This window comes from Pongo abelii, chromosome 1, assembly GCF_028885655.2.
Source record: "Pongo abelii isolate AG06213 chromosome 1, NHGRI_mPonAbe1-v2.0_pri, whole genome shotgun sequence".
Taxonomy (NCBI): domain Eukaryota; kingdom Metazoa; phylum Chordata; class Mammalia; order Primates; family Hominidae; genus Pongo; species Pongo abelii.
In genome coordinates, this window is record NC_071985.2 from 1,737,913 (window position 1) to 1,763,240 (window position 25,328).

Genomic DNA, 25,328 nt, shown 5'->3' on the forward strand with positions numbered 1-25,328 from the left:
TGACAGATACTAGTTTTAATATAATGTTTCAGTAAATAAAATATCTCACAATTGTGAATTAAAGAGAGTAGTTTATATTTTGGATAGAAAATTGTGAAAATATATCAGAGATATGTGGAAAATAAAAAAAGACACATAAGGTTTGAAATAGTATAATGAGACTATATCCCATGCAAATATTGACTTAAAAACCTGTGGTAACAGTCTTGATGTCGGTGTAATTAAAATTTAAATAAAATTATGACAGTGAAAAAGATATTCCATTTTCCTCTCTCTTTTGTATATAAAATATATACAAAATATATATAATATATAGATATATTAAAACATACACATATTTAGAGAGAGAGTAAGAGAGAGAATTATAAAGATAAGGCCTCCATACCTTCACACATGTGCCAATACAATCTCAAAATAAATTTTATCATCACAGATAAAAATGAAAAAACAAATAAATCTATCATTATCTTTGAAAGTTTTAAGCTAACCCTGTGAGAAACTTGTGGATAGGTTTTATTAAATAATACTTTCCAAACTTTAAAAACCTAAAAAGCACAAACATTGCAAATAACATTCACAACATTTTTAAAGCACCACAGAGCATTTAAGAAGTGAAGTAGATGCAACTTTCAGTTTCAACTTTAACATGTAAAAAACTTGGACGTTATCAAAAGAAAAATAGGACAAATAGAAAATTAATAAATTGTTTGATCAATCAGAGAATTGAAATTGTGGGGCATTTCAACAACCCAATATCTGGAGAGAGGTGAATGCAGATAGTGAGAGGGATGTTATGCTTAACTGAAACAGAAGTCACTGGAGCCATAAACTGGTGAAACACCCCAAGGGCAATTTAAATAAATTTTGGAGGTTGAGTATGGGGTAGGATGGCAGTGAAAAACTAGTAGAAGTCACAGTCTTGGGAATGTGTGAATTTTACCTCTTGGAATCCTTCCATGTTCTCATAGTGAGGAGTGAAGAAAAATATTCTGATATTTCTGGCACAGGGAGGTGAAATATAATCATTTTTAAATAAGCCCTGAATATTCTTTATACCAAAAGCCTTCTGTGTAGAAAAGATGAACTTACTAAAGCCTTATCTGAAAGAGAAGAAGGCCGATGAAAAAAATTCCAGCCCATGTAGCATGGTGTAAGAGTAAAGCTAAGACGCGCACATGAATGTCATAGTGCTGGGACACAGGTCGCATACAAATCTCAGACTTAAATATAATATTATAGGTCAATTTATGTAAAATGCTTGGGATGAGAAGTGTTTCAGATTTTAGATTTTTTTCAAATTTTCAAATATTTTTAGATATTTAGCCTGTTTGAACATTTATAATTCAGAAATACGAAATCCAAAATGCTTCTTCGGGCATTTTGGAGTATTTTTGAATTTTGGGGTATTTTGAATGTTTGGATTAAAGGTACTCAACCTGTGTAGAATGCATTTCCCCTCTCCAACACCTTACTATCACACAAACAGGGTTCTAGTAAAATAAAAACAGAAGAAAGAGCTGCAAGGCACAGGCGCTTTAACAAGAAGTTTTAATAGTAGATTTAAAGGTTCAAGAATAAAATAAAAAATATATAAATAAAAATTTAAAAAAGAGAGTAGAAGAAAGAAACAAGTAGAAGAAAGAACTTCAGAGCTCAAAGACAAGGCTTTTGAATTAACCCAGTCTGACAAAGGCAAAGAAAAAAGAACAAAGAAAAAATGAACAAAGCCTCCAGAAATTTGAGACTATGTTAAATGTCTAAACCTAAGAATGATTGGTGTTCCTAAGGAAGAAGATAAATCTAAAAGTTTTAAAAACTTATTTGTGGAAATAATTGAGAAATATTTCCCAGATCTTGCTAGAGATCTACACATCCTAATACAAGAACCTCAAAGAATATCTAGGAAATTCATCACTAAAAGATCATCACCTAGGCACATAGTCATGAGGTTTATCTAAAGCCAAGATGAAGGAAAGAATCTTAAGAGCTGTGAGGCAAAAGCATCAGGTAATATATAAAGGAAAACCTATCAGATTAATAGCAGATTTCTCAGCAGAAACCCTACGAGCTAGAAAAAAAAGGAGTCTTATCTTTAGCCTCCTTAAACAAAATAAATACCAGCCAAAAATTTTGTATCCAGTGAAACTAAGCTTTAAAAATGAAGAAAAGATAAAGTCTCTTTCAGATAAACAAATGCGGACAGAATTCACCACTACTAAGTCAGCACTACAAGAACTGCTAAAAGGGGTTCTAAATCTTTAAAGAAAACCTAAAATACACCAAAATAGAACCACCTTAAAGCATAATTCTCACTGGGCCTATAAAACAATAACACAATGAAATAAACACAAGGTATTCAGGCAAGAAATTGCACAATGAATAGTTTAGTACCTCACATCTCAATACAAACATTAAATGTAAATGACCTAGATGCTCCACTAAAAGATACAGAATGGCAGAATGGATAAGAATTCACCAGCCAACTATCTGCTGTCTTCAAGAAACTTACCTAACACATAAGGACTCACATAAACTTAAGGTCTAGTTGTGAAAAAAATATCCCATGCAAATGGACACCAAAAGGGAGCAGGAGTAGTTATTCTCATATCAGACAAAACAGTCTTTAAAGCAACAACAGTTTAAAAAGACAAAGAAAGACATTATATAATGGTAAAAGGACTAGTCCAACAGGAAAATATTACAATTCTAAATATATATGAACCCAACACTGGAGCTCCCAAATTTATAAAACAATTACTACTAGACCTAAGAAATGAGATAAACAGCAACATGATAATAGTGAGGGACATTTCAATACTTCACTGACAGCACTAGACAGATCATCAAGGCAGGAAGTCAACAAAGAAACAACTTAAACTATACTCTACAACAAATGGACTTAACAGATATTTACAGAACATTCTACCCGACAACTGTAAAATATACATTCTATTAATCAGCACACAGAACATTCTCCAAGATAGATCACATGATAGGCTGCAAAACAAGTCATCAAAAAGCTGGAATTATCTCAAGTTATCAGCCTAACATCACAACTAAAAGAATTAGAGAACCAAGAGCAAACAAACCCCAAAGCTAGCAGAGGACAAGAAATAACTGAAATCAGGGCTGAACTGAAGGAGATTTGACATGAAAAACCATTCAAAAGATTAATAAATTCAGGAGCTGGTTTTCTGGAAAAAAAATAGACCACTAGCTAGAATAATAAAGAATAAAAAAGAGAAAATTCCAATGAACAGAATCAGAAATGATAAGGGGAATATTACCACTGACCCTACAGAAATACAAACAACCATATTAAAAACACTTCTCTGCACATATACTAGAAAATTTAGAAGAAATGGATAAATTCTTAGACACATACATCCAGGACTGAACCAAGAGGAAATTGAATCCCTAAACCAATAATGAATTCTGAAATTGAATCAGTAATAAATAGCCTACCAACCAATAAAAGCCCAGGACCAGATGGATTCACAGCTGAATGTTACCAGATGTACAAAGAACTGATACCATTCCTACTGAAACTATTACTAAAAATTGAAAAAGAGTGACTCCTTTGTAACTCATTCTGTGAGGTCAGCATCATCCTGATACCCAAACCTGGCAGAGATACAACAAAAAAAGAAAACTTCAGGCCAATATCTTTGACGAACATCAATGCAAAAATCCTCAACAAAATACTGGCAAACCAAATCCAGCAGCACATCAAAAAGCTTATTCACCATGATCAAGTCAGCTTTATTCCTGGGATTTAAGGTTGGTTCTACATATGTCAACAAATAAATATGATTCACTGCATAAACAAGACTAAGGACAAAATCTTCAAGATTATCTCAATAGATGCAGAAAAGGCTTTTGATAAAATTCAACACCCTTCATGTTAAAAACTGTCAATAAACTACGTATTGAAGGAACATACCTCAAAATGATAAGAGCCATCTATGAAAAACCCGCAGCCAACATTATACTAAATGTGCAAAAGCTGGAAGCATTTCCTTAGAAAACCAGCACAAGACAAGAATGCCCTCTCTCACCACTCCTATTCAACATAGTAAGAAATTCCCTGCCAGTGCAATCAGGCAAAGGAAAGGAATAAAATGCGTTTAAATAGGAAGAGAGAAAGTCAAATTATCTTTTTTGCAGGTGACATAATCCTGTATCTAGAAAACCCCATATTCTCAGCTCCAAACCTCCTTTAGCTGATAAACAGCTTCAGCAAAGTCTCAGAAAACAAAATCAATGTGCAAGATTCACTAACATTGTTATACTTCAAAAACAGTCAAACTGAGAGCCAAATCAGGAACACAATCTAATTCACAATTGCCAAAATAAAATAAAATACCTACAAATACAGCTAACCAGGAATGTGAAAGATCTCTATGAAGAGAACTACAAAACACTGCTCAAAGAAATCAGAGATGACACAAACAAGTGAAAAAACATTCCATGCTCATGAACAGGCAGAATCTATGAGCATGGATGGCCATACACCCCAAAGCACTTTATAGATTTAATGCTACTTTTATTAAACTACTAATGACATTCTTCAAAGAACTAGAAAAAACAGTTTTTACCATTTATATAAAACCACAAAATAGCCTAAATAGCCAAGGCAATCCTAAGCGAAAAGAACAAAGCTGGAGGCATTATCCTATCCCACTTTATACTGCAGGGCTACAGTTACTGAAACAACATGGTACTGGTACAAAAACAGACACATAGACCAATGGAACAGAATAGAGAACCCAGAAATGTGGCCGCACACCTACAGCAATCTGATCTTTGACAAACCTGACAAAAACAAGCAATAGGGAAAGGATTTCCTATTCAATAAATGGTGCTGGGATAACTGAGTAGCCATCTGCAGAAGATTGAACCTGTACCCTCACCTTAAACCATATACAAAAATTAACTTAAGATGGGTTAAAGCCTTAAATGTAAAAGCCAGAACTATAAAAACTGTGGACAACAACCTAGGCAATACTATTCAGGACACAGGTACAGGCAAAGATTTCATGAGAAAAACACCAAAAGCAATAGCAACAAAAGTGAAAATTGACAAATGGGATCTCATTAAACTAAAAAGCTTCTGCACAGCAAAAGAAACTATCAACATAGTAAACAGGCAACCTACAAAATAGAAGAAAATTTTTGCAAACTATGCATCCAACAAAGGTCTAATATCCAGCATCTATAAAAAATGTAATTACATTTACAAGGAAAAACAACCCTATTAAAAAGTAGGCAAAGGACATGAACAGACACTTTTTAAAAGAAGACATACGTGTGGCCAACAAGCATATATTTTAAAAAGCTCAACATTACTGATCATCAGAGAAATGCAAATGAAAACCAGAATAGGATGTCATCTAACACCACTCAGAATGTCTACTATTAAAAAGTCAAAAAATAACAGACTCTGGTGAGGTTGTGGAGAAAAAGGAATGCTTTTACACTGTTAGTGGGAGTGTAAGTTAGTTCACCCATTTCTGAAGACATTGTGGTGATTCCTCAAAGAGCTAAAGACCTAAAGACAAATGCCATTTGACCCTGCAATTCTAATACTGGGTATATACCAAAAGGAATATAAATTATTCTATTATAGAGACAAATGCAGCACTATTCACAATAGCAAAAATGTGGAGTCAACCTAAATGTTCATCAATGATAGACTGGATAAAGAAAATGTGGTACATGTACACCATGGAATACTATGCAGCCATAAAAAAGAATGAGATTATGCTCTTTGCAGGAACATGGATGGAGTTGGAGGCCATTATCCTTAGCAAACTAACACAGGAACACAAAACAAAATACTGTATATTTTCACTTATAAGTGGGAGGTAAATGATGAGAACACATGGACACATGGAGGGGAACAACACACACTGGGGCCTTTTGGATGGTGGAAAGTGGGAGGATCAGGAAAAATAACTAATGAGTATTAGGTTTAATACCTGCATGCTCAAATAATCTGTACAACAAACCCCCATGACACAAGTTTACCTAGGTAACAAACCTGCACATGTACCCAAGAACATAAATAAAAGAAAAAGAAAAAGATCCAAAGCATACCAATACAAAAGCCATCAAACCAGAACAGAAGAAAGCAAGAGAAAGAGAAAAAATAAAGAGCTACAAAAAGCTCAGAAAATGATTAACCAAATTGCACTAGGAAATCCTTATCTTCCAGTAATCATGTTAAAGTAAATGAATTAAATTCATCAATCAAAAAGCACAGAGTAACTAAATGAACAACTTTAAAACCAAGATCTTACTATATTCTGCTTACAAGAGACTCAATTCACCTTAAAGGACACTCAGAAACTGAAAGGGAAGGAATGGAAAAGATATGTCATAAAATGGAAACCAAAGAGTGAAAATACTTATTTTAGACAAAATAGACTTTAGGTTAAAAACTGTAAAAACAGAAAATAAAGATAATTATGTAGTGATAAAAGGGTCCATTTATCAACAGGATACAGTTGTAAATATATATGCACCCAATATTAGAACACAAATATATAAGGTGAACATTAACAGACATGAAGGGAGACAGAGTGAAACAATAATATTAGTGAACCTCCACACCTCACTTTCAATAATACACAGATCATCCAGTCAGAAAATCAGTAAGAAAACAATGGACTTGGACTACATTTTAGACCAAAAGGACCTAACATACATATATAGAATATTCTGTCAATAGTAACAGAATAAACAACTTTTCTAAGTGCACATAAAACATTGTCCAGGATAGCTCACATGCTAGGCCACAAAACAAGTTCTCACAAATTTAAGAAGATCAAAATTATATCAACTATCTTTTCCAACCACAATGGTATGAAACTAGAAATCAGTAACAGGAGAAATTATAACTTGAGAGTTTTTAATCATAAAAGAATATTGAATTTTGTCAAATGCAGTTTAGAAGCTACTGAGATGATCTATAATTTTTGCCCTTTATTCTTTTAATGGAATGTGTCACTTCTATTGATATGTGTTTGTTGAACAACCCCTGTATCCCACTTGATTAAGGTGAATGATTAGTCTAATGTGTTGTCAAATTTGATTTGCTAGTATATTGCTGGGAATTTTTAATTTATGTCAACCAGGGATATTGAACTCTAATTTTATTTATTATAATGTCTTGGGCTTTGATATCCAGGTAATGTTGGCCTCATAATATGAGTTTCAAGCATTTTTTGCTCTTTAACTTGTTGGGAAAGTTTGGGAACAGTTGATGTTAGTTCTTTAAAGTTGGGTAGAATTGGTGGTAAGGCCACCCGTTCTGGCCATTTTTGATGAGAGATTTTTTAGCACCGATTTAACCTCCTTACTCATTATTAGTTTGTTCAGATTTTCTTCTAGATTCAGTCCTTAAGTTCTCAAAAACAATTGCAAGAAAAGCAAAAATTGACAAGTGGGGTATAACTAAACAAAGATTTTCTGCATAGTGAAAGAAGCTATCAACAGAGTAAGCAGACAACCTACAAAATAAGAGAAAATATTTGCAAACTATGCATCTGACAAAGGTTTAACATCCAGAATCTATAAAGAACCTAATTCAACAAGCAAAAAACAAATGACCTCATTAAAAACTGGACAAAAGACATGAACACACACTTTGCAAAAAACAAATGACCTCATTAAAAACTGGGCAAAAGACATGAACACACACTTTTCAAAAGAAAACATACAAGCGACCAACAAACATAAAAAATACTCAGCATCACTGATTATCAGAGAAATGCAAACCAAGCTACAATAAGATACCATCTTGCACCAGTCAGAATGGCTACTATTTAAAAGCCAAAAAACAACAGAGGCTGGTGAGGCTGCACAGGAAAGACACTGTTTATACGCTGGTGGTGGGAATGTAAATCAGTTCAGCCACTGTGAAAAGCAGTTTAGACATTTCTCAAAGAACTTAAAACATAACTACCACTCAACCCAGCAATCTTATTACTGGTTATATATCCAAAGGAAAATAAGTCATTCGACCAAAAACATACGAACTACGAACAATCCTCACTGCACTACTCACCATAGCAAAGACATGGAATCAACCTAGATGTACATCAGTGGTGGATTGGATAAAGAAAATGTGGTACATATATACCATGGAATACTACAAAGCCATAAAAGTATTAAAATTATGTCCTTTGCAGCAACATGGATGCAGCTGGAGGTCATTATCCTAAGGGAATGCAGAGCAGAACATCAAATACTGCATATTCTCACTTATAAGTGGGAGCTAAACACTGGGTATGCATGGGCATAAAGACAGTAACAATAGACACTGGGAACTACTTAAGCGGAGTGGAGAGAGAGAAGGACAAGGAATGAAAAACTAACTACGGGGTACTATGCTTATCACCCATGATGGGATTGATTGTACTGCAAACTGCAGCATCATGCAATATACCCATGTAACAGACTTGCACATGTACCCCCAAATCTAAAATCAAAATTGAAATTATTTTAAAAAAGAGTCAGTCTTTATAGGTTAAATCTTTCTAGAAATTTATTCATTTATTCTAGGTTATCCAATTCATTGATGTATAATCGCTCATAGCAGTCTCTTACACTGCTTCGTATTTTTGTGGTATTAGTTGTACTGTCTATGCCTTCATTTCTGATTTTATTCATTTTGGAGCTTTTCTATTTCTTCCTAGTTTATCTCAAGAACTTTCCATTTTATCTTTCCAAAGAAACAATTCAGTTTATTTAATTTTTTCTATTGTTTTGTGTCTATTTATGCCCTAATTATTGTTATTTTTTCATCCGTAACATTGGGTTTTGTTTGTTCTTTTTCTAGTATGTTAAAGTGTAATGTAAGGTTGTTTATTATGATATTTCTTTCTTTCTTTTTTTTTTTTTTTTGAGACGTGTCTCTCTCTGTTGCCCAGGCTGGAGTGCAGTGGCACAATGTTGGCTCACTGCAACCTCAGCCTCCCAGGTTCCAGCGATTCTCCTGCCTCAGACTCCCGAGTCGCTGGGATTATAGGCGCCCACCACCACACCCAGCTAATTTTTTGTAATTTTAGTAGAGACAGGTTTTACCATGTTGGCCAGGCTGGTCTCGAATTCCTGACCTCAAGTGATCTGCCCACCTCAGCCTCCCAAAGTGTTAAGATTACAGGCATAAGCCACCATACCCAGCCTATTTCTTCCTTTTTGATGAAGGTGTTTATTACTATAAACTAACCTTGTAGAAATGCTTTCGTTGCATCCCATAAGTTTTGGCATATTGTGTGTCAATTTTCATTTGTCTCATAAGGTTTTTGAATTTCCCTTTTAATTATTTGACCTATTGGTTGTTCAGAACTGTGTTGTTTACTTTTCAAGTTTGTGAATTTTTCAGGATTCCTTCTGTTATAGATTTCTAGTTTCATACCATTGTGGTAAAATAAGATACATGATAATGATGTTTATCTTCTTAAATTTGTTGAGACTTCTTTTGTGGTCTAACATAAAATTTTTTCCTAGAGAATGTTCTGCATGTGCTTGAGAATAATGTGTATTTTGCTTCTGTTGGATGGAATGTTTTGTATATGTCTGTTAGGCCTTTTTTTTTGCTAAAGTATAGTTCAAATCCAGTGTTTACTTATAGATTTTCTCACTGAATGATTTGTTTATTGTTGAAAGTAGGGTATTCAGGTTCCCTACTATTATTGAATTTCAGTCTGTCTTTCCCTTAGATCTTAATATTTCCTTTATATATTTATGTGTTCTGATATAGGGTACACATATATTTTCAATTGTTATATCCTCTTGATGAATTGACCTTTGTATTATTATATAATAATCTTGTCTCTTTTTACAGTTTTTGACATCAAGTCTATTTTGTCTGATATAAGTACAGCATCTCCACTCTCTTTTGGTTTCCATTTGCATGGAATATCTTTTTCCATTCCTTCACTTTTAGTCTATGTGTACCCTTAAAGATGAAGTGAGTCTCTTTGAAGTACCATATATTTGGATATTGTTTTGTTATTTATTCAGCCACTCTATGCCTCTTGATTGAAGAATTTTATCCAATTACTTAATTTTGTTTTCCCTTTGGTACAGTTTACTCCCAGCAGCAACAGGCATGTATTATGTACTCACAAGTTAACCAGCAGTGGCTTCTAGAATTTATTTTTTGCCATCTTTAAAAAAATAATTTCAACTTTGATTTTAGATTCAGGAGGTACATGTGCAGGTTTGTTGTAGGGGTATATTGCATGATGCTGAGGTTTGGGGCAAAATTAATCCCATCACCCAGGTAATGAGCATAGTACTCAGCAGTTTTTCAACTGTTGTCCTTCCCTCTCTCTCCCGCCTCTAGTAGTCCCTGATGTCTATTGTTGCAATCTTTATGTCATGTGTACCCAATGTTTAGCTCCCACTTATAAGTGAGAATATGCTATATTTGGTTTTCTGTTCCTGCATAATGGCCTCCAGATGCATCCATGTTGCTGCAAAAGACATCATTTCATTCTTTATGGCTGTGTAGTATTCCATGGTGTGTATGTCCCACATTTTCTTTATCCAGTCCACCACTGATGTACATCTAGGTTGATTCCATGTCATTGCTATGGTGAGTAGTGCTGTGAGGAACGTAGCATTGTGTCTGTCTTTTTGGTTGAATGACTTATTTTCCTTTGTATATATACCCAGTAATAGGATTGCTGGGTAGAATGGTAGTTCTGTTTTAAGTTCTTTGAGAAATGTCTAAATGGCTTTTCACAGTGGCTGAACTAATTTACATTTCTACCAATATACTCCACTTAATTTCAAAGTAATCATTAATAGGATGGTTTTACTTCTGCCAATTTTTAAATTATTTTCTGGTTGTTTTGTAGATTCTTTGTTTTTTATTCTTACTCCCTTTTTTTGTAGCCTAAGGATTTTTTGTAGTGGTATGCTTTGAATGCTTTCTTTTTGTCTTTTGTGTATCTACTATAGTTTTTTATTTGGTGGTTACCAAATAAAATATAACACATAACTTGATAACAACCTAACTTTCATCACATACAAAAACTGTACACATTATGCCCAGTTTTTTATGCTGCAATTTATAGCATTTTAAGTAATTTTTTTCTTTAAAAATTATTATAAGAATAACTACATTATTTTAAATATTTTTCTCCTTTAACATTCACACATTTATATAACTGACTTATACACTATCATCGCAGTGCTAGCATATTCTGGGTTTGTCTATGTACTTTCTTATCCAGTGAGTTTTATACTTTCATCCGTTTTCATTTTTCTAGTAAGCATCCTTTTCTTTCAGCTTGAAGAACATTCTTTTTTCATTTTTTTTAAGGCTCATCTAGTGGTAATGAATTTACTCAGCTTTTGTTTGTCTGAGAAAGTCTTTATTTTTCTCTCATTTCTGAAAAGCAGGCTGACTGTATAAGGTACTCTTGTTTAACAGGGTTTTTTTTTTCTTTCAGTGCTTTGAATATATCATTCCACCTCTCCTGATCTTCAAGATTTCTGTTTAAAAATATGTTGATAGGGGAAGAGGCAGAGCAAGATGGCAGAATAGAAGGTTCCACGGATTATCCCCCCAACAAAGACACCAATTTAACAACTGTCTACACCAAAAATACATCATCAAAGGAACCAAAATAAAGTTAGCACTCAAAGTACCTGGTTTAAACTTTATATCATGGAAAGAGGTATTAAACAGTTTTAAAAAAAAAAGCCTTGAATCACCAATGCCACCACTGCTGCATCCCTGAACAGCAATGGCAAGGTGTGAAAAGCATTTCTGTGTGCTGAGGGAGAGTGCAGCAATTGTGAAAAAATGAACTAATTGTTGTCTTGTTATAGCAGAAAAAAAAAAAACTGGACCCAACTCTCAGACACAGATGAAAATCTACAAGTAACAAGATGATCCATAAAAACATAACCTCATCAAATGAACTAAATAAGGCACCAAGGACCAATCCTAGAGAAATGGAGATATGTGACCTTTTAGACAGAGAATTTGAAATAGCTGTTTTCAGGAAAGTCGAAGAAATTAAAGATAATGCAGAGAAGAAATTCAGAATCTTATCAGATGATTATAACAAAGAAATTGGAATATTTAAAAAGAATCAAGCAGAAATTCTGGAGCTGAAAAATGCAGTTGCCATACTGAAAAATACATCAGAGTCTGTTAATAGCAGGATTCATTAAGCAGAAAAAAAGTTAATGAGCTTGAAGAAGGCTACTTGAAAACACACAGTCAGAGGAGACAAGAAAAATGAATAAAAACAGTGAAGCACACTGACAAATTCTAGAAAATAGCTTCCAAAGGGCAATTCTAAAAGTTATTGGCCTTAAAAGGGAGGTAGACAAAGAGTTAGGGGTAGAAAGTGTATTAAAAGGGATAATATCAGAGAACTTCCCAAACCTAGAGAAAGACATTAATATGCAAGTATAAGAAAGAGAAAAATCAAGCACATTTAACCTAAAGAAGACTACCTCAAGGCATTTAATAATCAAATTCCCAAAGATCAGGGATAAAGAAAGAATCCTAAAAGCAGCAAGAGAAAAGAAACAAGTAAGATACAATGGAGCTCTAATACATCTGGCAGCAGACTTTTCAGTGGCAACCTTACAGGCCAGGAGAAAGTGGTATGATATATTTAGGGTGCTGAAAGAAAAAAACTTTTACACTGGAATAGTATATCCAGCAAAAGTATTATTTAAGCATAAAGGAGAAATAAAAACTTTACCAGACAAACAAAAACTGAGAAATTTTATTTACTTTTTTTTTTTGGTGCCAAAATCAAAGCTTTAATGAATGTTACTCCTAGACAGTCACATCTCAACTGCTGCCAGCCTCCACTGTCCCAGCTCTCTTAGCTGGGCGACAGGTGAACTAGTTGGTGAGGGGTAGTGATCTGGAGTCTAAAGAGCGAGCCAGGCAAAAGGAAGTACTGGAAGCCCCTGATGGGGGCTGGGCTCCCGGAGTGTGCTCCTGGGGGGACATGGGCTTCAGGCCGGCCCCTCTTCGGGCATTCCCAGCAAAGCCGCCAGGGGCGTGGGGGTCCCCATGGGCACAGAGTGGGTGCGTTCGTGCTTCCGCAGGTCGCTAGCACTCAAGAAGGCCTTGGGGCAGGTGTAGGTGCACAATGAGATATGAGTGCATCTGTGTTTGTGCAGCGCAGCCCGGTCAGAGAAGCTCTTGCCGCGCTGGGTGCAGGGGAAGGACCGGAGCTCCGGGTGTTGAGCGCTCATGCCGATGCAGCAGCGTCATTGTGAAAGTCTCCTTGAACTCTCAGCACACCAACTGGGAGGTTTTCTCGTCAACCTCCTTACCCCCCACCTCACCTGTCCCTTCCAAGGGACCAGGAGCCTCTCGGACGCCAGCATCTTGGCATTCCACGTGCTCCACCGTCATGCCCATCACCTGCCATTGTCTGGCCATCACACCACCTGACTCCGGGGGCAGCCCTAGCAGTCCTGCTGGAGGGTCCCCTAGCCCCGCCCCTGCTGCTGAGGCGGCTGAGCCCTCGCCTGCCACGCCCACAGGCAGCGCCAACCCCACCACCAGCTCCTGTGCAGGGGGCGCCCCCGGGGCCTCGCTGCTTTTGATGGGTCCGCTCTTGCTTCGGCAGGCTGGACGACACCACAAAGGATTGCCTGCACGCGTTACAGGGGAAGGGGCGCTCCCCCAAGTGCACCCAGCTGTGCTTCGTGAGGCTGGCAGGCTCGGGGAAGGCTCGCCCGCACTCCTCGCCTCGGAAGGGCTGCTTGAGATCCCAGGACGCCAGGAACGTCTCGTCACACTGCAGACACTCGAACGGCCGGTCGCCTGTGTGCACGTGGCGGTGCCTGGCCAGGTCAGCCGGCTGCCGGAAGTCCTGCCACCTTTCTCACAGGGGTAGGGCTTCACCCCGTCGTGCGCGTGCTGGTGGCGCCGGAAGCTCGAGGGGTTGGAGAACATGTAGGCGCACCGCGAGCAAAGGAAGGGCTTCACCCCCGAGTGCGTGCACTCGTGGCTCTGGCAGGATGAGCTGCCTGAAGCCCTTGCCGCAGGCCGGGCAGCGATAGGGCGTCTGTGCCGCGTGGATGCGCTGGTGGCACGTGAACTAGGACGAGCGGAAGAAGGTCTTCCCGCACTCCGAGCAGAGGAAGTGGCGCTCGCCGGTGTGGAACCGCTCATGGCTACGGAGGTCCTCGAGCTCCGCGTAGGCTTTGCCGCAGCGCTCGCCGCTGTAGGGCCGCAGGCCAGCGTGAGTGCGCCGGTGCTTGCGGACACTGAAGGGTCGGCGAAGCACTTGCCGCAGTCGGCGCAGGCGTAGGGCCCGTTCGCCCGTGTGGCCGAGCTGGTGGATCTTGAGCTTGGAGAGCGCGCCATAGGCCTTGGGGCAGTGAAGGCGCGTAAGGGCAGCTTACCGGCGTGCGAGGCCAGGTGCACGCGCAGGCACACGGGCTACAGGAAGCGGCGGCCCCACTCGGGGCACGGAAAGGGCTTCTCCCCCGTGTGGCTGCGCCCGTGGCTGCGCAGCTCGGGTGCCCTCTTCTAGGCCTTGGGGCACAGCGGGCACGCAGAGGGCCTAGGCTTACCCGAGGAGCCTGACAGCTTGTCCCCACTGGCTTCCTCTGCCTTGGCTTCTGTCTCCGGCTTTCGCTTCACCTCGTCCACCTCCTCAGAGCAGTCTGCCGGCCCATGTGTGGCAGCGTGATGCGCTGCTCTGGGCGAGTTTGGAAATGTCTTGGTACAGGACACCACTTGTAGCGCGGCCAGAGCGCTTGTAGCCGGGGGCTGGAGACCCAGCCTCTGCAGCCTCCACTTCCATGGCCTTGGTGAACAGGGTTTCTCTGATGCGACTTGGGCTGGCTCGGTGGCGTCGGAGTCGGCTTCTCGCACCAGCGGAGCCCGGACCCTGCCAAAGAGGGACCAGAGGTCAGCGGGGGAGAAATTTTATCATAAGACCTCTCCTACAGGAAATGCTAAAGGGAGTACTTAAACTAGAAAGAAAAGAAAGTTAATGAACAGTAAGCAATCACCTGAAGGTCCAAAACTCACTGGTAATAGTAGGTACATAGAAAAACACAGAATATTGTTAACACTGTTACTGTGGTGTGTAAAGTACTCTTATACAAAGCAGAAAGGCTAAACAATAAACTGGTCAAAAATAATAACTAGAACAACATAAAACATAGTACAATAAGATATAAATAGAAACAAAAAGATTAAAGAGCAGGGATATGAAGTTAAGGTGTGGGTTTATATTAATTTTATTTTGCTTGTCTATGCAAATAGTGTTAGTTGTTGTTGGCTTAAAATAATAGGTTAAAATATAGTATTTGCAAGCCTCACGGTAATCTCAAATCCAAAAACAAAAAACAACAAATACAGAAAAAAATGAAAAGCAAGAAACTATATCACCATAAAAAAAACCTTCACTAAAAGGAAGTCAAGAAAGAAAAGAAAGGAGTCCACCAAATAAGCAGAAAACAACAAAATAGGAGATGTCCTTACCTATGAATAATAATATTGAATATAAATGGACTAAACTCTCCAAACAAAAGACACAGAGTGGCTGAATTGATATTTTTAAAAAGACTCAATCATCTGTTGTCTACAAGAAACACACTTCACCTATAAAGATACACATAGACTGAAAATAAAGAGATGGAAAAAGATATTCTATGACAATTGAAACCAAAGAAGAGCAGGAGCAGCTATTCTTATATAAGATAGAACAAACTTCAAAACAAAAACTATAAAAGACAAAGAAGTTCACTGTATTATGATAAAAAGATCAATTCAGCAAGAGGATGTAACAATTTTAAATACATATGCACCCAACACTGGAGCACGCAGATATATACAGCAAATGTTATTAGACCAAAAGAGAGAGACAGACAATACTACAATAATAGTTAGAGATGTCAACACCCCACTTTCAGTATTAGACAGATCTTCCAGACAGAAATCAACCAAAAAATCAGACTCAATTTGCACTGTAGACCAAGAGGACCTAACACATATTTACAGAACATTTTATCCAATGGCTGCAGAATACACATTCTTTTCCTCAGCACGTGGATCATTCTCAAGGATAGGCCATATGTTAAGTCACAAAACAAGTCTTAAAACATTCAAAAGAGATAATGTTAAGCATCTTCTCTGACCACAGTGGAATAAAACAAGAAGAATTTTGAGAACTATACAAATATGTGGAAAATGAACAATATGCTCCGGAATGACAGTGGGTCAAAAAAGAAATTGTGAAGAATATTGGAAAATTTCTTGAGACAAATGATAATGGAAACACAACATACCAAAACCTATGGGATACAACAGAAGCAGTGCTAAGACGGAAGCTTATAGCTGTAAGTGCCTGTAAGAAAAGAGAAGGAAAGCTTTTAATAAAAAATTTAATGATGGATCTTAAAGAACTAGAAAAGCAGGAACAAACCAAACCCCAAATTAGTGAAAGAGAAAAAAAGATCAGAGCAGAAATAATTAAAATTGAAATAATTAATACATTACAAAAGATGAACAAAAATGTTGTCTTTTGAAAAGTCAAACAAAATGACAGACATTTAGCCAGACAAACTAAGAAAAAAAAGACTATTTAAATAAATAAAATGAGACATGAAGAAGGAGACATTACAAATAATTAGCAAAATTCAAAGGATCATTAGTGGCTACTATGAGAAACTATATGCCAATAAATTGGAAAATTTAGAGAAATTGACAAATTCATAGACACATACTGCCTACCAAGATTGAATGATGAAGAAATCCAAAACCTGAACAAACCAATAACAAGTAACAAAATCAAAGTCATAACAAAAAGCCTCCCAGTAAAGAAAAGCCTGGAACCCAATGGCTTCACTGCTGAATTCTACCATTTAAAGAACTAATACCAGTCCTACCCGAATCCTATTTCAAACAGTAGAGCAGGTGGGAATACTCCCAAACTCGTTCTACGAGGCCAGTATGACACTGATACAAAAACCAAAGACACATCAAAAAGGAAAACTGCAGGCCAATATCTCTGATGATTATTGATGCTAAAACCTTCAACAAAATGCTGGCAAACTGAATACAACAATACATTAGAAAGATAATTCATCATGACCAAGTGATATTATTCCCTAGGATGCCAGGATGGTCCAATATATGCAAATCAATCAATGTGATACATCATATCAACACAATGAAGGATAAAAACCATATAATTATTTCAATTGATGACTAGAAAGCATTTGAAGAAATTTAACATTCCTTCATAATTTTCAAAAAAACTGGGTATAGAAGGAAGAATAGAATAAAAGCCATATGTGACAGACTCACAGCTAATATACTGAATGGGGAATAACTGAAAGCTTTTCCTCTTAAGATCTGGAACACAACAAGGATGCCCACTTTCACCACTGTTATTCAATATGGTATTGGAAGCTCTAGCTAGAACAATCAGACAAAAGAAGGAAATAAAGGACATCCAAATTGTAAGGGAAGAAATCAAATTATCCTTTTTGCAGATGATATAATCTTATGTTTGGCAAAACATAAAGACTTCACCAAAAAATTATTAGAACTGGTAAATTCAGTAAAGTTGCAGAATACAAAATCAACATACAAAAAATCAGTAGCATTTCTATGGCTGGGCATGGTGGCTCATGCCTGTAATCCCAGCACTTTGGGAGGCCAAGGTGGGTGTATCACAAGGTCAGTGAAACCCCGTCTCTACTAAAAATACAAAAAAATTAGCTGGGCGTGGTAGCGGGTGCCTGCAGTCCCAGCTACTCGGGAGGCTGAGGCAGCACAATGGCGTCAATCTGGGAGGTGGAGCTTGCGGTGAGCTGAGATCACGCCACTGCAGTCCAGTCTGGGCGACAGAGCAAGGCTCTCTCCGCCCCCCACCCCCCCCCAAAAAAAAGAGTAGGATTTCTTTATGCCAACAGTGAACAATTTGAAAAAGAAATAAAAAATAGGAATCCCATATGCAGCAGCCAGAAATCAAGTTAAATACCTAGAATTAACCAAAAAAGGGAAAGATCTGTATAATAAAAACTGTAAAACACTGATGAAAGGAATTGAAGAGGACATCAAAAAATGGAAAGATATTTCATGTTCATGTATTGGAAGAAACAATACTGTTAAAATGTTTATACTACCCAAAGCAATCTACAAATAAAATGCAATCCCTGTCAAAATACCAATGAAATGCTTCACAGAAATAGAAAAAACAATCCTGAAATTTATAGGAAACCACAAAAGATCCAGAATAGCCAAAACTATCTGAACAACAACAAAACTGAAGGAATAACATTACCTGACTTCATGTTACACTACAGAGCTGTAGTAACCAAAAACAGCATGGCACTGGCATAAAGGAAGACACATAGACCAATAGAACAGAACAGAGAACTCAGAAATAATTCCACATACCTACAGTAAACTCATTTTCAACAAAGGTGCAAAGAATATATATACACTCGGGGAAAAGACTGTCTCTTCAATAAATGGTGCTGAGAAAACTGGATATCCATATGCAGAAGAATGGAACTAGACCCCTCTCCTTTACCATATATAAAAATAAAATGAAAATGGACTAAAGACTTAAATCTAAGACATTAAACTATGAAACTACTACCAGAAAATATTGGAGAAAATTTCCAGGAGATTGATCTGGGCAAAAATGTTTTGAGCAATACCCCACTAGCACAAGTAACCAAAGCAAAAATAGACAAATGAGATCACATCAAGTTAAAAAGCTTCTGCACAGCAAACACAATCAACAAAGAGACAACCCACAGAATAGGAAAAAATATTTGCAAACCACCTATCTGTCAAGGGGTTAGTAACCAGAATATATAAGGAGCTCAAACAACTATATACAAAAAAACTAATAATTTGATCAAAAGATGGGCAAAAGATTTGAATAGCCATTTCTCAAAAGAAGACATACAAATGGAAAATAAGCATATGAAAAGGTACTTGGTTGGGCGTGGTGGCTCACGCCTGTAATCCTAGCACTTTGAGAGGCCAAGGGTGGGCAGATCATGAGGTCAGGAGATCGAGACCATCCTGGCTAACATGGTAAAACCTCATCTCTACTAAAAATACAAAAAAAATTAGCCAGGCGTGGTGGTGGGCACCTTAGTCCCAGCAACTCGGGAGGCTGAGGCAGGAGAAAGGCGTGAACCCAGGAGGCGGAGCTTGCAGTGAGCTGAGATTGCGCCACTGCACTCCAGCCTGGGCAACAGAGCAAGACTGTGTCTCCAAAAAAAAAAGAAAAGAAAAGGTGCTCAACGTCATCGATTATCAGAGAAATGGAAGACAAAACTACAGTAAGATATCATCTCACTCCCATTAAAATGGCTTATATCCAAAAGACAGGCAATACAAGACGCTGGCAAGGGTGTGAGAAAAGGGAACCTTTGTACACTCTGGTGGGAATATAAATTTGTACAACCATTATGGAGAATGGTTTGAAGGTTCTTCAAAAAAAACTACAAATTGAGCTAACATGTGATCCAGCAGTCCCACTGAAAGGAAGTCAGAAATCAAAGGGATATCTTCAGTCCCATGTTTGTTGCAGCCCTTTAACAATAGTCAAGATTTGGAAGCAACCTAAATGTCCATCAACAGATGAATGGATAAAGAAAATGTGGTACATATACACAATGGAGCACTATTCAGCCATCAAAAAGAATAAGATCCTGTCCTTTGCAACAACATGGATGGAACTGGAGATCATTATATTAAGTGAAATAATCCAGGCACAGAAAGACAATGTACATTCTCACTTATTTGTGGGACCTAAAAATCAAGACAATTAAACTAATGAAGATAGAGAGTATAAGGATGGTTACCAGAAGCTGGGAAGGGTAGTGAGGGGTTGGGAGGGAAGTAGGGGTGGATAATGGGTACAAAAAATAGTTAGAAAGAATGAATAAGACCTACTCATATATGGCACAACAGGGTGACTCTAGGCAATAATAATTTAAATGTGCATTTAAAACTAACTAAAATAGTATAATTGGATTATTTGTAACACAAAGATAAATTTTTGATAGGATGGCTACTCCATTCTCCATGATATGATTATTACGCATTGGATGCCTGTACAAAACATCTTATGTTCCCCATAAATATATATGCCTATTATGTACCCACAAAAATTAAAAATAAAAATTAAAAATGTTAAAAAAATTCATTGATAACTACACTGGGGACTCCCATGTATGTGATATTTTTTATATCATGGTGATATCAGAGTTTTCTTTTTTTCTTTGATTTTGAGAGGTTTTTCTTAATTCTAGGTGAGCTATTCTTTGGCTTAAGTTTAACTGAATATCACTGAGATTCTTATACCTAGATGCTCATATCTTTTCCCACATTCAGAAATTTTTAACCATCATTTCTTTTTTTTTAAGGAAGGGCCTTGCTTTTTCCCCCAGGCTGAAGTACGGTGGCACAATCATAGGTCACTGCTGCCTTGACCAGCTGGGCTCAAGCAATTCTCCCACCTCAGCCCCCCAAGTAGCTGGGACTACAGTCATGCATCACTATGGCTGGCTAAGTTTTAAATTTTTTAATAGATGGCTCTCACTATGTTGCCTATGCCAATCTCTAACTTTTGGGCTCAAGCATTCCTCCCACCTTGGTGTCCCAAAGTGCTAAGATTACAGGCATGAGCCTCTGCATCCGGCCTTAACCATCTTAAAAAAATTTTTTTAACTTATTTTTTGTAGTGACAAAAATTAAATTTATTAATTTTATTAAAATATCTTATTTAAAATTTATATTATAAAATAATAATATATAGTTATTATTTTAATAAATTCTAAACAATATATATTATAATGATATAAATTTATCAAAATTTTTATTAAAATAAAAATATATTTTTGGACTTGCCCAGGCTGCTCTGGAACTACTGATCTCGGATGGTCCTCATACCTCAGCATCCCAAAGTGCTTGGATTATAGGCATGAGCCACCCTGTCTGGCCCATAATTTTTAAAAGTAAGCTTTTTGTTTATTTCTCTCTTTCTCTTTTCCTTCTGAACTCCTATTATGCAAATATTAGCTCTCTTGATAATATACTATAGATCCTGTAGGTTTTCTTCATTCATTTTTATTCTTTTTGCTATTTGATTCTCTCATTAGATAAATTCAAATGTTCTTTCTTCAAGCTCATGGATTATTTCTTTTGTTTAATCAAGTCTGCTATTGAAGGTTTCTATTGAGTTTTTTACTTCTGTCATCTTATTCTTCCTTTCTAGGATTTCTATTTGTTTGTTTTATTGTTTCTATTTATTTTTTCAATCTTCACTTTTTCTTTGTGTCGTATTTTCCTAATTCCATTTAGTTTTCTTTTTTTTTTTAATCACTCAGTGAACTTCTTTAAGGGATTCATTCTTAGTCTATAGATCTTCATTTTTAAACAATCTATTATTGGAGCTTTATTAGTTTCTTTTGGTAGTGTCATATTTTGCGGATTCTTCATAATCTTTGTGTCCTTGTGTTGGTGTCTGTCATTTTAAAACCATGCCGCATCTCCCAGTCTTCACATGTGTTCTTTCATGGGACTAGTCCTTTACTATTTATTCTAACCTGGGCTCTGGATGGCTCAAATGGCAGTGACCATGGACAGGAGGAGGTTGCTGTCACATTCTCTCTTTGGGCTGGGTTGCGGCCTGTGCTCTGAGATCAGCTAAAGCTTCTGGCTGGGCTATGAGGTCTGGTGAAATCAGTAGTTGGACCCTTCAGTCAGGAGGAGCTGTGGACTGGGCTCTGCTGTCACCTTTATAAAGGAGGGTCTCAGGCTGTGGCTCCAGGCTGAGTGGTATTACTCTTTGGATCTTGCAGTTGGGCAAGGCTCAGAAGTTCGGTGGAATAATTGCTCAGCCACTAGAAATGGGCAATGAGGTACTCCAGAAATAAGAATGGTCTTGGGCTTGCCTCCTTGCCCAGGGAAATTTTACAGTGTATTCAGAGACTGGGTAGCATTACTGATTGGACATTTTTAAGACTGACTGGTAGATAGGGTGAGTTTGACATTCGCTTTTCATCTATGTTATTACACACACAATATTAATATTCATACTCTTTTTTAAGTAACACTGAGAGTGGGATAATGAACATTTATATATAGAAAGCATTAGTTCTTTTTTTAGACTAGGCTTTGCTATGATGCACAGGCTGGGCTCAAATTTTTGGGCTCAAGTGATCCACCTACCTCAGCCTCCCAAGTACCTGGGTCTACAGGCATGCACCATGGCACTCAGCTGCATTAATTCTAGTCAATATTTATTTTGATGTCCAAATGTCCCCAGTTTGGGCTGGGCACGATGGTTTATGCCTGTAATTCCAGCACTTTGGGAGGCCAAGGTGGGCAGATCACTTGCGACCAGGAGTTTGAGACCAGCCTGAACAACATGGTGAAACCCCATCTCTACAAATAAATAAATAAATAAATACAAAAATTAGCCGGGCGTGGTGGCAGGCACCTGTAATCCCAGCTACTGAGGCAGGAGAATCACCCAAACCTGGGAGGTGGTGGTTGCAGTGAGCCGAGATGGCACCACTGCACTCCAGCCAGGGCAACAGAGTGAGATTCTCTCTCAAAAAAACAAACAAACAATAACAAAAATGTCATCCCCAATTTACCCTTGGAAGCCTCTAAATTCTGTCTTGTCTATCTTTTTGATGAAATCTCACTCATCTTGGAGTGCTTTCTTGCTTTTTGACAAAGGCCCATTTTATATATTTCCTACTCAAGACCAAAGAATCATGGTTAGGCTTATATAGAAATAGGTATTTAGAAATCAAAGTCTGGCTGTAAGGGAAAGACACATACTGCATAATCTCACCTATATGTGAAGGATCTAAAACGGACTCACAGAAGTTGAGAATAGAATGATGGCTGTCAAGGGCTGGATGGAGGAGGAAATGAAGAAGTAATGGTTAAATTGTACAGAGTTATAGTTATGCAAGATAAATAAATTCTCAAGATGTATAGCTTAGTGCCTATAGTTAACAAAACTGTATTGTATACCTTCAATTTGCTAAGAGGGTAGATCTTATGTTAAATGTTCATTAAAAAAACACAAAACCAAACAAACAAACAAAAAGAACAACAATAATAAAGGATGTAGAAGGTAACTTTGGGAAGTGATGTATATGTTTATGGCCATGATGGTGGTTATGGTTTTGTAGCATATACTTACCCTCAAATATGTACAACTTTTTATATGTCAGTCAAATCTTAATAAAATAGTTTTTCAAAAATCTGAATATATGGCCCGCTCATTGCTACTAGTTTCTCCTTGCCTTCACCCTTTCAGTAAAGAAAGACAAGTTAAAAGTAATAAGTTGGCCGGGCCCGGTGGCTCACGCCTGTAATCCCAGCACTTTGGGAGGCCGAGGCAGGCGGATCACCTGAGGTTGGGAGTTGAGACCAGCCTGACCAACATGGAGAAACCCCGCCTCTACTAAAAAAATACAAAATTAGCCGGGCATGGTGGCGCATGCTTGTAATCCCAGCTACTCAGGAAGGCTGAGGCAGGAGAATCACATGAACCTGGGAAGTGGAGGTTGTGGTGAGCCGAGATCGCGCCACTGCACTCCAGCCTGGGCAACAAGAGCGAAACTCCATCTCAAAAAAACCCAAACGAACAAACAAAAAAAGTAATTAGTTTATATTCCAATTTTCAGTTCTCAATGTGTTCGAGCTTATCCTGCATTACATTGATAGAGAAGCTAGGTCAAGTGGAAGTGGGGATTTAGTTTGGCTTAGTGTGATATAATCACATGAACACCCCAGGTTTATACATTGTGGATTATGACATTAAAAAGTGTTCAACTGAAGAGGTGTCGCCATTCACTTTGCTTTACTTGGTAAGTAAAGTAAGTACCTCTTTTTCCGTTTTGAGACTGCTTCCTACCAAAACAACCAGACATTGCCATATTTCAAAAGTAATAGGAAAATTGCTCATCTGGGGAGAGGCGGAGAGATGAGGTAATGAGGTTCTTTTTATATAACAACAGCGTGGCTGTCCTCACATGGAAAAATACACTCTCAAAGCCCTACTTGGTAAGTGTTGCTTAATTTTTCAGTCTGAGAAAGAGCGACAGTGAGGCAGTGGGAAAGAAATGTAGGTCTAGGACAATAATTTCAGTGACTGACTATTTAGGGTCTACCCAGGCATATGCAAGAGGCATGATTTTCTCTTAAGGTGCAGAATAACTTATAATAATGCTCAGAATCTAATAATATCTAATACTTTAGTTAATTTAGATTCAGTAGGCTTTATTTGTTTTTTGGTTTTTGTTATTTTAACCCCCTCTGCTTTTGGAAAGAATAGTAGACTTTAGACAAAAGCTCACTTCAGCAATAATTTTTCTAGAAATGATTCTAGATTTTTATTTATTTATATTATTGAAACCTTTTTACACTCTTACTATGTTACTTTAAAACCTGAATGTGAGGCAGACTAAAAATGTGAATGTATTCAATTCTTTTTGAATACTCAATTTATAGTTTCTTCTGTGTAATAAATTTATACCAAATGAATCCCATAGTGGTTCTTATGTTTATTTCTCCACAAAATGAAGGTCTATGTCTTCCTTCTCATTTGTTTCTCACTACATTCTTTGAAATATTGGGCACTTTATTCAATTCAAAGTGCTCTAAGGATGTTGTGAGAAGAAAACAAAGTGATAGAATTATTTTACATTTGTGATGTAACAGTGATTAGTATTTTCAAAAATGCATGGGATGGTACGGCATAGCGGCTCACATCTGTAATCCCAGCACTTTGGGAGACCAAAGTGGGAGGATTGCCTGAGCCCAGTAATTCAAGACTAGCTTGGGCAACACAGTGAGACCCCCATCTCTATAAAAAGCTAAATAATTAGTTGGGTGTGGTGATGCACACCTATAGTCCCAGCTACTCAGGAAGCTAAGGCGGGAGGATTGCTGGAATCCAGGTGGTCAAGGCTGCAGTGAACCATGGTCATGCCACTATTCTCCAGCCCAAGCAACAGAGCACAATCCTGTCTCAGAAAAAAAAAAAAAAACTGCATGAGAAATATAATTTTAACAAGTAACCATATTTTACCTTTTTCATCACTGTAATTAGTGACCAGCCTCTTACTGTATCTTTCATATAACTTGAGATATCTTCTCCCTAGTGACTTAATTGATTTTACAGTTAGAAAAGTAATTCATATTTAGCTGGAAAAGAATGTGACATCTCAACTCTAAATTTTATTGAAATATTTTTAGTGTTACTTTTAATTACCTAAAGTCACAAGACATGAGTGATAAACTGTTGGTTTTA

At 37.5% G+C, this 25,328-nt stretch overlaps 1 pseudogene; it reads right to left on the reverse strand.

The window, feature by feature from the left end:
* Positions 1–13,005: 13,005 nt before the first annotated feature.
* Positions 13,006–14,831, reverse strand: LOC100432177 (zinc finger protein 668-like; annotated as a pseudogene).
* Between the last annotated feature and the right edge of the window lie 10,497 nt (positions 14,832–25,328).